The sequence below is a fragment of the Coturnix japonica genome, chromosome 4, assembly GCF_054131305.1.
Source record: "Coturnix japonica strain WE chromosome 4, WE-NBRP24, whole genome shotgun sequence".
Classification (NCBI taxonomy): Eukaryota; Metazoa; Chordata; class Aves; order Galliformes; family Phasianidae; genus Coturnix; species Coturnix japonica.
Genome location: NC_140666.1, coordinates 55,144,913 through 55,158,161, shown reverse-complemented (window position 1 = coordinate 55,158,161; position 13,249 = coordinate 55,144,913). Strand labels below are relative to the sequence as shown.

Genomic DNA, 13,249 nt, shown 5'->3' with positions numbered 1-13,249 from the left:
TAGGTGTCTGTATAATATTAATATATTGAGATACTGTAGGTACTTCCCTAGAAACCTTTGGTATCTAAACACATTTGACACCTCTGAAGTTGGCCAAAACTGAGTTTTTGCAGATATGAGTGCATGTAACTGCTGTATCACCCTATTTTATTTGCTTTAACAATCATCCATCTATTACAGCACATACAACACATTTTAAATATTATTTCATACCCAATGCCTTTTGCACTATAGTGAGGTTACAGAATTCTGTTCTTCATGTCAATATGGAACAATGTGACAGAACAGATGACATGTTCTGATCAGTGCCTCTCATCTTGTCATTTATGAACATAAGTATCCAGACTTCATCCTCCTTTATGTTTTAACTTTCTATAAAGCAAACGGTCACAAAAACAAATGCTTGCCTTAAGTTCATTTTAGAGACCACTTTTGGAAGATGGCACTGATTAGTACACACTAAATTCAGGCCTTCGTTACATTTTTAGTTTTCAAAGTATAAACAACATTTGGACACTTACAGCATTTTTTATTTTAAACTCCTACTGATATTTCATAACATTGTAATTGCAGAAAGGCATTTTGATTCTCTTTGCATTCATTTCACTTGGGATCTTAGTAAAAAATTATTCTTCTCAAGTTTAATGTTCCCAAACAGTCAAACATTCTATCCTTTGGAGAAATGACTTCAGAAAGGTCTTAGCAGCTATGAGACATAATCTTTTATCACATAAATTCTCTGATTCATTTTCAAGCTGGGATTAATCACTTTTAATCAACTATTTTATAGGCATAATGTGAGAAGCTCTAAGACTTATTTGGAGTGTTACTACTTTTTTTTTTCCCCCTTTGCACAACATATTATCACAATAAAGCAGACTGTGTCAGTGACACAAAAATATTACACCCTTCTCCATCACTCAGAATTGGAATCAAGAGGTTTTAACACAACCAATTTGATCAAGATAATTTCTAAAAAAATACAGGTCTGCTCATACATGATAGGAGTAACTGATGTTTTTCACAGACAGACACAGAATCACACAGAATCACACACACAGAATCACAGAATTACTCGGGTTGGAAGGGACCTCAAGGATCATGTAGTTCCAACCCCCCTGCCTAGCAGGGCCACCAAACATACACATTTACTAGATCAGGTTGCCCAGGGCCCTGTCCAACCTGGTCTTGAACACCTCCAAGGACGGGGCATCCACAACCTCACTGGGCAGCCTGTTCCAGGACCTAACCACCCTTCTAGTAAAGAACTTTCCCCTAACATCCAACCTAAATCTTCCCAGACCATCAAAACCTTCCATTCCTTCTTTCCCACTGAAGGTGTGAGCAAGTTCTATGGATGGAACAAACTGTGTTATCAATTTTCCTATGTTTTTGGGGGTAATAGAGCAACTAACAGCTCAGTAATGTAACTTAATAAGTACTAGACGCACACAACAGAAAGTTTGCTTCATTTTGTAAATTTGACCAGGTGGTAATCCTGGCCTGATCTATGTGTCCTCAAAACTGATTTGAGCACCTTTAAGCAAGTGCTACAATTCTTCTATGAGCTGATTAATACATACAGAGCCTGACACCTTTTCAGTGTCACTTGTGTCTTAATGGAAGTGGGACTTAATGATGCAAAGCAGACTTCAACAAATGCATTTTTGGACTGACTTGTCTACATTAACTATCCAGCAAGTTCTTTCCCACGGACAGCAAACAGCATATATTAAGTCATGAACATACTAACTCTCATTTTTCAGAACTACTCAATAACTTCTGTTCTTTTTTTAATCACTTTAGGAACCAGAAATCACTGGGCTAATTTTCTTTATTTTTTTTTTTTCCTGCCCTTTAGTGATAGAAGATTAACATTTTAATTTAAAAAATTAGTGTTGTTAAAAAAAAAAACACATTTATTTCCACAGTTACCACTTTTCATACCTTTCCACTTAAGACCTTTAACTGAAGTTCTAATTTGAGAAGGCTCTATATATACTCAAGAGCAGAAGATGCATTATTTCAGAGACTATAATGAGTAGAAACTTAACTCACAGTCTGAAACACCATCTGAGAATCCATTTTTCATTACCAACTAAAAAAACTGCAGCAACCAATCTTATCTAAATCTTTAAACTAGGTGCCTCAGTTTACATGGTGTGAAGAGGCCCTTTCAGAAGAATTATTTCAGCCAAGTTAATTACATCTTAATTACTGTTTCATTAAGAAGCACTAACAAAATCTACAACATTTAACTCAGATCAGAGATGTGCTTCTCCCATACTATTCAAAACTCCTTTGATAGTTACATATATTTACACAATTTCAGTCAGTCAGTACAGATACGTAGAGTTTGGTAACTAATTTTGCAAAGCTGTTCTATGTACCAAGCATGCTCTATCCCCACACAGCTCATATAATCTAGATTTCACCTTGTCTACTCCAGGACTGCAGAGATTCACAAGGCTTTTCTCTATTCATGCATTTCCAACTTCCCAGAGGATGCTGCAGCACAAAGTATCAGAAGAAAAAAAAAGAAGAATTAGACTGCAAAGAAAAAAAAATCTGTGCAGTCTAATTCTGTCCACAAAATGGACAGAAAAGGAAAGTTAAGCAGAGCAGAGTGACCTTGGAAGAACAAGGCAGGGAGACCCAGGCACTGGGAAGAGAACGTCTAAAATAGGAGGATAGGGGGAAAACACCAAAAAACAACAACAACAAAAAAAACAAACAAAAAAACAAACAAAAAAACCCCACCCAACCACAAGTATAAAAGAAGCTACAAAGCAGAGAAGGATTTGCAAGAAGAAACAACAAAAGTATCGAAAAAAAAACTGTGGGACAGATGCAAAAAAAAAAAAAAAAAAAAAAAAGCCTGGTAGAGGACAAGGGCTGATATGAAAAGAAACAGAACCATGAAAGAATGGGCATTTCCAGGAGCCAAGTGTCTGCAATCACAATATCATTTTTGAGTAAATACCTATGAAGCCCAGGGGCAAAATACGTTCTTCTGTTCCCCTCTAGTGGCAGGTATACTTTAGAAAAACACCCATAGGTATTTTATTGCTGCAATGATGTTCAAGGTAGAACAATAGCTTAAAGTTTTAAAATTGGACAGTAACCTCTGTAGGGTGTACATACTATTTTCATTACTTTTTTCTCCCCTGTTTGTTGGTTGGTTTTTTTTGTTGTTTTTTTGTTTGTTTGTTTTGTTTTTGTGTGTGTGTGTTTGCATGTGTTCCCTTTTCTTTTAAGGTTTGTGAAAAAATACAGTCAAAAGAAATTATATAGATGTTAAGTATGCAAGTACAGAGAAATGAGGAAATTAAGCTTGCCTATTAATGCTCATCAAAGGGCATTACTAGAACAATAGACTTGTGTATTTCAGGAGAATACATGTAATAACACATGAACATTTTCCTAATTACTATCATCTGTCTAGCTCCACACTGGATAGCTCTCTCCAAACACACAGATAATTAGTACTGCTGTTCTGTAATGTACACTGGGAACATTTCATTTGGCATTTTGAAATTATCAATTTCATGCAATAATGTATTTGATTTGCAAGTTAAAAAATGTCTAAGAGTGCCTTCTGCTTTGATTTGTTTTTTCTTTTTCCTTTGATAAAATTTCTCTGTATAAGCATTTCCAAGATAATGATTTACTTACAAAATTCCTAAAAATTGAACTTCATTTTACTATATTTATTGCAGGAATATTGGTTCCATTAATACATACAGATAGCTATTATGCTAAGAATTAAACAAGTCTGTGATAGAGTCTTTTAGTTCCAGAAGCTGTTCTCTTTATTTGGTGCCAATCACAAAAAAAGTTCTATGCATGAGAACTTCGGAACTGTTGCCAGCTCAATAGGTAAGAGGTGATCAGGAAAGAGATTAGGCAAGATGAGGAGAGGGACCCAAAAAGCTAGTGGTAATACTGAGAAGAAAACTCAGAAATCCTTAATTCACTGCTTCCATGATGCAATGATGCTCTTCTTCTAAGCTACAACCTGTAGTCCCTTAATATTCATAAAGTGCTTATGTAGTCCTTGAGCATTTATGCTAGAGAGAGGATTCCTAGAAAACCAGTGAGGAATAAAAGAAGAAAGAAAATTACAAACTTCAGATCAGCAGTTAACATGAACAGAAAGTACAGAGGGAGTGGACTAGTCTAATAGGTAGACTATTAAAGCCACAAATCTATTAACATTTAAAATTAATATGCACACCTAATTGTTAGTGTCGCATAATGACACACACCCAAAAATCTCAAGTGATTATTAGATTTCATAATTGGAGAATTATTATTCATCATTTGGGTTTTTGTTGCTGCAAACAAAGGAAATTATCACATCAGATTCTGCACACTCCAGAAAATAATACCTCTTCAATACATCCTATTCTTCTTCTAATTCCAAATCCTACATTCAGAAATGTGATTTCTGAAGTCAAAAACAGAGTACAAGAAAATCTACTCTGCTTAATATTTGTTCATTTTTCTGCGCACTACTGTGATGACATTGAGTCTGGATGGAACACTTCAAAGTGACTTTTTTGTTTGTTTGGAGTTTCGCAGCCCTTCCAAATTGTAGTAGAAAATTATAGTGGATTTTATTTGTCATCACTAGAAATTATTACAAAGTGATGGCCCTCCACTTATGATCCAATTTGAAATTCAAACAAGAGCAGTCATAAATTGGGTCACTTGATAAACCCTACAAAAGACAAGCGGAACCTAATGGTTTCAATATGATCTATTAAATATTTTTTCACGCTATTTATAGAAAGTCCTCAGAGGAAAATACCATGCAAGTTAACAGATCTTATTAATTCCATTCCCTTTATCTTTCATTATTATCCTGATTTTCACTGTAGATTCCCAGCAATCTTGCTTTACCATTGTTTTCCTTGTGTTTTGTATCCCAGCCACATTTTAAAATAATATTTCATACTTGTGAACACTTTTTTCTATTTAAGACTTCCTCTCATTAAGCACACAAGAACAGTGACAAAGTCTATACCTGAAGGTGAAGTATGGTCCCACTAAGCATTTTAATTTGTTACATGCACAATTTAAACTGCAAGAGAATTTCAAAGACAGCTTGAAAGTACCAAAACTATCAAATGCCAGTTATATTTTGAAGAAAAGCCAATGTTAAGGAGGCTTATGTCTTGCTGAGAATTTCTGACTTACTTTAATTTACAATGTGGGGAAATTCTTCACTGCTTTTCAATTGCATGCTCACAAAGTTTTAATTTAAAAAGTTTCAAAAAAATGATAATCATGCTGCTGAAAAACAGCCAGTTGTGACTTACAAGTGTCCAAAGGATTACTTCGTAGCATTCAGGCTGGACTGCAGTGATTTGGCAGAAAAACATCTAGAAAGTGACTTAGGAAAAAAAAAGAAAAAACACCTTTTCTTGCTCTGATCCTTTAGAAAATAAAATCTTTTATGACATCAGATGCAACAGAAAGGTACAGTAGTAAACAAGTAGTACTTTCTGGTCATACTAATAAACACTTCACTACTGGCTAACCATGCAGGCCCAAAAGGTATTATAAAAGAATAAGCTGAAGTTGAGCTTAAATTGAATAACTTTTGTAATTTGCCGTTAGACTTCATAGTCACTAAGCACGGAATTAACTACCCTGAACATATACATATAGGTACAATTAAATGCAGTTTTACTGACTGAGACCCAAGTTACTCAGTGTCAAAGCAATAGCAAAGCAAAGATATTTCCATATGTCTCTCCTATGCAATTGTAAGCAGTTGGTTAATAGAATGACAGAAAAGCCAGAGCTGGGGGGAAAAAAAATGTCACAGCTGTGCAGGACCACAGTGCTAACCTGAAGTCTGTTCACAAAGCAACACGCTTCGCTCTGGATTTGGTTACTGATGATGATGAAGGGGGGGGGGAGGGGGAATAAAAATAAAATAAAATAAATAAAAAGAACCAGCATGATAAAGTGAGGAAATTTTCAATTTGATAAATTTGAATATTTCCCCTCCCCCCCCTCCCCACCTCATATATAAATATATAAAAATATATATATATATATATATATATATATATATATTCATCTGACTGTAAGAAAATATTTAAGCAGCACTGGGACTAAGTTTTCAGTTGTAGCAAGAAAATCTTCAATACACCCATTAATTCAGTGGAAGATGAAAATTGCACAGGAGCAAAGCCACTCTGCCTCTTTTCACCCCTTTCACCTTCCATCAGCTCCCACCTATTCTTCAACTAGATTCCTGCAGTCATACACGAGCTCTCTACCCAAGGTATTGTCAAATTTACTATCTTTAGAAATTCCTCTCTAAATGGGATATCAAAACAGACCCGTAATTATAAATGCAACAAAAAGAACAAGTAGTAGCCAGAAATTCAAAGGAAGTGTGGCAATTCTGGAAGTACTACAGGAAGTCTAATACCTAATCACGCATGTTAAATTCTACAAAAAACACAAACTAAAAAATGCATTGAACTGTAGATCAAATTGTTATGTTTGCAGTCAGTTTACAAGTAATAGTAAATACTGCTTTCTAAGCTCAACAGAGACACTGGTTGATGTCAATATAAGTGGCAACAGTATAGTGGCAGCAATACTTTTAAATTTGATATCAGCCTTTTACATAGAGCATAAAATATACTATTGATATTAAACACAATTAAATTTCTAATCACATGATATTAAATTCCAATTATTGCAAGAGGTTTACTTTACAACTACATGCTACCACATCAGATAAAAGTTCAGTTTTACAGTCATATTTGAGAATGATACTTCTTGAACTGAAACTTGAGATCCATAATGTTTCTAAAGAATTATTTGAAATCAAGAAAGAGCTATATTCCAGCAAATTCTCAGACAGTAGACTTCCCAGTGGTACTCTTTCAAGAAATTCAAAATCTCATTAGAAACACTTTTGAAGCTATTTGGACTCAAACCCCAAAGGAAAAGGGCTAGAAAAATGGAACATAGATATAATAATTTTTGTTTCAGATATGTGTTTCTACCCTAAAAAGATTAGGCTGAGCAATTCTACAACAAGAGTAACTCTCAACAATAATTCTTGGCTAAGTTTACTGAAATATATAGATTTTTTATTTTTATTTTTTTTTTAGGACAAAACATAAAGAGTTTATCACATATTTCAATGTTTAACATTCTGTTCAAAGACTTAAACAGAACTAACATTCTAGTAACCTAACAGACATATATAACTTTAAATTAAACGCAAGATTATATTTTCTGAGAAGAGTCTGTTTTCGAAGGACAATATTAAGTGTCAGGATTAGTACCCAGAACAATAAAGTATCTAAGATCAAACATCTTCAAGGACATTTATACTCCCTGAAAATCATATTTTAGATAAGCATTCCAATAAATATTTAAGAAACAGTACCTTTGCTGTCTTCTGATTTTCTTTTAATCACCACCAGTAAGCTACTATTGAAAGATCACAGACATAGCAGTCCAGTTCCCACTTGATTCATATGCATACATGAAGCAGGCCAATTCCTGAGTAGCATTCTTTAAGGCTAACTGGATAAAGTCCCAGAAGGAATATGAATGACGTCTTGTGATCTTGTTCATGACTGTGATCTTGGACAGGTAACTTGGTGGTAATGAACAAAAATGTCTTAAATGTGTATATGTAAGCATTCACTCTAGCATTCATCTGGAAATGCCATAAAAAAAAAAACACATCAGCTTTATTCTTAAATCCTGTTTGATCTGTATAACTATGCACACACTCATGAAGAGAAAGAAATGTCATATTCACAGTATTGCTTTTCACTTACGGAAGAAAATGATTGTAACTGTTGCTTTGCAAAATTTAAATAACCCTATATTTGAATTAAATAGATGAGAGCCTGCTTGCTCTTAAATGAAGAAAACTATTTTTTATCATTGTACTAAAATATATAAAAGAGCTGTTTCTGTTAAATTTAAAACACAATTAAGATCTATTCTTAGTTTGGGAGTTCAAAGCAATCACCAGCTACTTCATCAAACATGGTAAAACACATTAATTGGACAGATTTGCATATTCTGAGGCCAGAAGTGTTATTTTGATTATCTAATCTGATTTCCCATAAAATAACACATAGCTTCCTGCATAGACCTTCACTAAGCGATTTCATCATCAAGACTTTATTTTCAGATTTTACTTGAGCTTATGGCTTATAAAATAACCAGTCTTAATTCATTTGACATGAACACAGTGAGACATATTGGAGACTCAGAATTACTTTTCCATTTCTTTACCTGTGCCAACTTATTAAATGAGAACACTAAATCTGCTCTTTTTCTGTTTAAAAGATAGGGGCATTCCAGAAAGATGGGGGGAGCACCAAAAACTACACCTGAATATCTTGGGCTACCAGTCAACAGAGAAATGATGTTGCCACAGACTCTGATTTATATTTTTTTCCATTACAAAGATATCTGAGCAACTCTTAAACTGACATAATTCATTATGCATGGTTTGTTTGATGGAAAAACACAATAAGTAGAACTAGCAGAGATTTCCTTTCCCTCCAACATCAAAACTAGTTTATTCAATTTCCTAGCGTCTAAGACTTCAGCAGAGCTGATTTATTAAATTGCAGCTCAAAAACAGATTGATATCCCAAGTCCCATGACTGACCTCTGGTTCAGAACATCTGGACCAACAAAGGCAGAAACACTACATCTGTAGATAGTAAATCCATTAGTCATAATGGAACTTGTCACCCAGTAATATAGAAGCATGGCACATGGAGTAAGTAATGATGGGTTTTACTGAGTTTAAAGGTACCTTGTGACACATATGGTTCAAGGGTCTTCTTTCCTAGGGTGTCACCATCTGCCTAACATTAATGACAAAGACAGATCCTAGGTCCAATTTACACAGACAAAACATCTTTTACTTTAGGGATCACATCCTCACCTTTAGGGCCTTTAACGGTGGTGACAGAAAATCCTTTCACAACTGCATACTAATTTTTCTGCAACTTTGATATTCAAAGTTGGCAGTTCATAAATCAAGGATTATAAAAATCAGTCCCTCTGGGATTCATATTTTGGTTATTTTTTCCTGTGTGTCTGGTTTATCAGGATAAGATGAATCTGCTTCATGTTTACTTTATGATTGGTAAAGTCTGACTTGATAGAGAAGTAAACAACATAAAACATGACAGCACTTTCTTTTGTTCTCAACATAAAGTTATAGCTTGCACTGCATAAATACCACAAATGAGCAGAACAACACATAAAACACTAGAGTCTAACTTCTAAACACTTTCTTACATTCCTAGGCAAGAAATCAGGTAGGAATAATGGAAAAATCATTTATTGTGCCATGAGGAGCATTATCTCAACTTGGCTCTCATTAGGAAAAATATCCAGAATGGCATGCCAGTCTACTAGAGAGGGAAGAACCTGATTCACTCTTAAGACTAAGGAGTAGTCTCGATAAGCCCTCATTTATTTAGTAGGCTAATGCACACAATATATATGTAGGAAGTGATAGACCAGAATTAGTTTCCTTGCACAGCTTCTCAGAAGAATGCCTTACTTCATGGGAAGCAAGGACAGTTGACTGCATCAGTTCTTTTGCCTTGCCTCTTGGAATTCAATACTCATTTTCAAGATGGTAAACTTGAACAGAATCTCACACAACAGTATTTTGTAAAGGGATAGACCTTAGGCTTTCTTGAAAAAGAAGTACTGAGCAGTGACATTCAGAGATCTAACATACAGGAAAATCTGCTCTGAAGACTCAGTTCAGATTTAAACATAAATTAAGCACTGAGACATCCACCACAGTCAAGTCCAGACATAAAGCACAGCTAATGATGCATAGGTTTCTTGGAGGTACAGAATCCTGTTTTCCACAAAAGCAAGTTTTGCAATCAAGTGTTTTGGCCACCATACTGTAGGGAGGTGGAGTTAAAATTCTAAAGGCTTGTTCAGTCTCCTTCCCCTCTCCTATGAGCACACTTCACAAGGAGCATTATCTATCCATACTGAGCTCTCTACTAGGTTTACTTTGATTTTTGGAGAGTAGAATTGAAAACAGGAGTTTTAAGTCACTCACTGATGAGTAACTGATGTAAGTTTTGCTGAGCTGGCACACTGTTTTTATGGTTCAGTTGTGTTTTCATGAGGCTGAAGGAAGGAACAAATTAATGTATTGATTAGCAGTTCCAGCTGCAACATGCATTTTTTCTACAGCCTAGAATTTTCAGAGCAATAGTGTATTTATGGTTAGAAAAATACAAGAGCTGCTGTGAAAGTAATGCCTCATATTTTATCTGTTTAATTAGGTTATCCTATGATATCAGAGGCAGATGTTGGCAGTATGGAAATAGAGGTTGAAACTTCCCACCAAAATTACATTTCATTTTGTTGTCATGTGACAGATAGAAACAGAAGGGTAGTCTGACAATATGGCACTTGATAGGGAAGCAAGTATCAAGCAAATGGGTGGAATTAATTCCTCCATGCAGAAAACATGGTACCCACTGACACTTCCATAACAGTGATGGAGATCAAACAGTGGATGTGAGTTCAGTGAAGTAGCGGATTATGAGTTTCAGCAGTGATTACGGTGACACAAAAGACAAGCCATATTCCAAACAGCCACGTACAGCCTGTCACATCATGAAGCGAAGAGCATCTCCACCAGCTCATCTGTGTGAATTGGTGGACTATAAGTATTATTGGGAATACCAATAACCACATGGAAGAAAAAGAGCTTGACTCACCCAGCAGGTAAAAAGGATCTCTAGCTGTAAAATACTTAAGAAAGGGATCTTCAGAGACTAGCCATTAAATGAGCCCAGGAGAGGCATGTGACCAACATGATCACATGAGAATCACAAATCGCTCACACTTGTGCATCCAGGGCCAGCCATAACTCCTTCACCAGGGGCTCAATCATCAGTTCAGGACATAACCAAACAGTTCCCCTAGACACCTCTCTCCAAGTTCTTCCAGATCCCCTAGATACCAGAAGGCATTTTTACCCAACCAAAACAGTTTAGACTTCCTGCTGACGCTCTGAGTATTCATCAGGGACTCATCCTCTTTCCCTCTGTAAAGTAGAATAATACAAAGATGATAACAGATATTCAAAAGTTTATTTATAGGGAAAAACTCACCAATATGGATGCCTTTGCTGGGAAATGCTGAGGCAATCTCCACCAAGGAGCAATCGCCAAGAGAAGCTGCCTTATTGGTGGTCAGCCCTTAAACGAGGTCTAGAGGAGGTGGAGTCAAGCTCCACCCCTTCCGGGAACACAGCTAAATTTCTCTCACCTGTGCTCCCACAGCTGACTCAACACCTGCCTCAGCTGATTAATCAGAGGTTCAGACTGTGATTACCAATTTCCCATACACCCTCCCAGCTGCAACCTATATAACTTACCTGCATTTTTTTTGGAACAAGCTGGAAAATATTTTCTGATCCTATAATTTTTTTATAGAGATTGGCTTTAAAGCAAAGCTGTCTTATTTAAAAGTACTATCCTTTCTCTATTCATCTGCCTACTCTGTAAATTAGAAGCACTGCCTTGCTAGACCTTCTTACTAGTTCTGGACCATGACTATTGACTTCTGTTAGCATCAACCAAAATCTTTTCCACAGCTTTTAATAGGCTTTTGTTCAGTAGTGGTGTCAAATTAACTGTTTCCTCAAAATGTGTGTAGTTTTGACTCACTAGTGTCCCTCGAGCATTAAAGACTCTCTTTCTAATTAGCAACATAAATAAAATCCAGCTTCATATTTCAGTTATTCATTTATTGACAATTTTTTTCAAGTTTTCGCACTTGACAATCAACATACTGTTAGTTAGCAGAAAAATGTAACAGAGGCTAAATAACAGTAGGTGAAAGAGTTGTTGGCTGATCAGTAGGTTATTGAAAATCAGAGATGGGAAAGCAATATTATTCAATATCATTAAGTCCCAAGACTAATTTCAATGACTTTCAATATTTGAAAAGAAAATAAACACTTTGTTTCTTGTTTCTTTCCTTTGATATTTTACTTCTAGGATGCTTTTCCGATTTGAAATTAGAAAAATTAGATTACACTAAAAAATCTTCTCCAAAATAACCTCCACTTTAAGATATGAAATCTACTTCACATTTATTACTTCTTCTACATAGTGAATTCTCCCTTTAAAGGCAGTAAGTCAATATCCCAAAGTTTTATCCCCCTTGTTGAGAGAGGAAAGAGTACTTGGAACCTGAAATTGAACTTACAGCATAAAGAGGAGCTGGGACGAAAGAGAAAGGGTGGCATTCAGGGCTCCAGTAGGCTCTATATGAATCCTTCCTATTGCTGTGTAGACCAGAAAAAGCAAGGGTGTTCTTAAACTTGTAATCAATGCTGCATTTTACAGGGGCAGGCACTTAGCTGGGACCAGCTATCCCGCTTCCCCTGCTGCAGCCACCCAGGCAGATGGGGAGCAGCCATCTCAGGGTCTGCTGCGAAGGCCTCCTGCCTCTGAGAGACTTCCCAGCATTTAGGACTCACCCACATAAACAGGCACTTCTGCTTCACCAACGTCTCTCTGAAGTAGTGAACTCTACGGAGTTTCATATCAAAGGATCTGCAAAAAGCAGACAGCATGCTCTGGGACAGCTGAGGCAATCAAATTCAAAATTAGAAGACTTGGGTACTATTCCACAAATACCACTGGGAGGGAGTCTGCTTACTAAGCTTAGACTATGGCGTTGTATGAACACTGTCTTTGGCCTGTTTTTAACTGTATTCAACTAAGTAGTGAACTTTGCCACATCTAGTCCCGTTTCCAGGAAAAATAGCATAGCATTTACAAAAACAAGGTAATTTAAAATACTTCTCTGTTTGATTATTTGCTGACTTCAAATCATTTCCAAGGAGACTGTCTGAAAGTTATCCAATAGCTTTTGGCATTTAGGAAGAAGGCCGCGCTTATTTTATATGGGTCAGCTCTGCCTTCAGATACGTGTCTCATTTCAGTGACACTCCTGCATCACACACTATCACTCAATAATAAAATTAAGCCCTTTATGTATAATTATTGGTGTTATTAGGTAATTCAGAATACATTATCTGCTTCCTAATAAGTCTGTGATGTCTGTACAGAAAATTAAGACAAAATTCACTGTCAGCTACTTCTCTGGGAGGAAGAAAAAAACCTTTTCACTTTAAGAAAGTTATATGCCAGTGAAAATGAGAACTAAATCTGATCCT

At 35.9% G+C, this 13,249-nt stretch overlaps 1 long non-coding RNA gene across 1 annotated transcript; it reads right to left on the bottom strand.

The window, feature by feature from the left end:
• Positions 1-9,934: 9,934 nt before the first annotated feature.
• LOC146761080 (uncharacterized) lies at positions 9,935-12,647 on the bottom strand. The gene is made up of 3 exons (XR_014945380.1): positions 12,548-12,647; positions 12,274-12,352; positions 9,935-11,104 (listed from the first exon to the last, which is right to left on the bottom strand). It is a non-coding gene; the product is annotated as an uncharacterized LOC146761080 (long non-coding RNA).
• Positions 12,648-13,249: the final 602 nt, after the last annotated feature.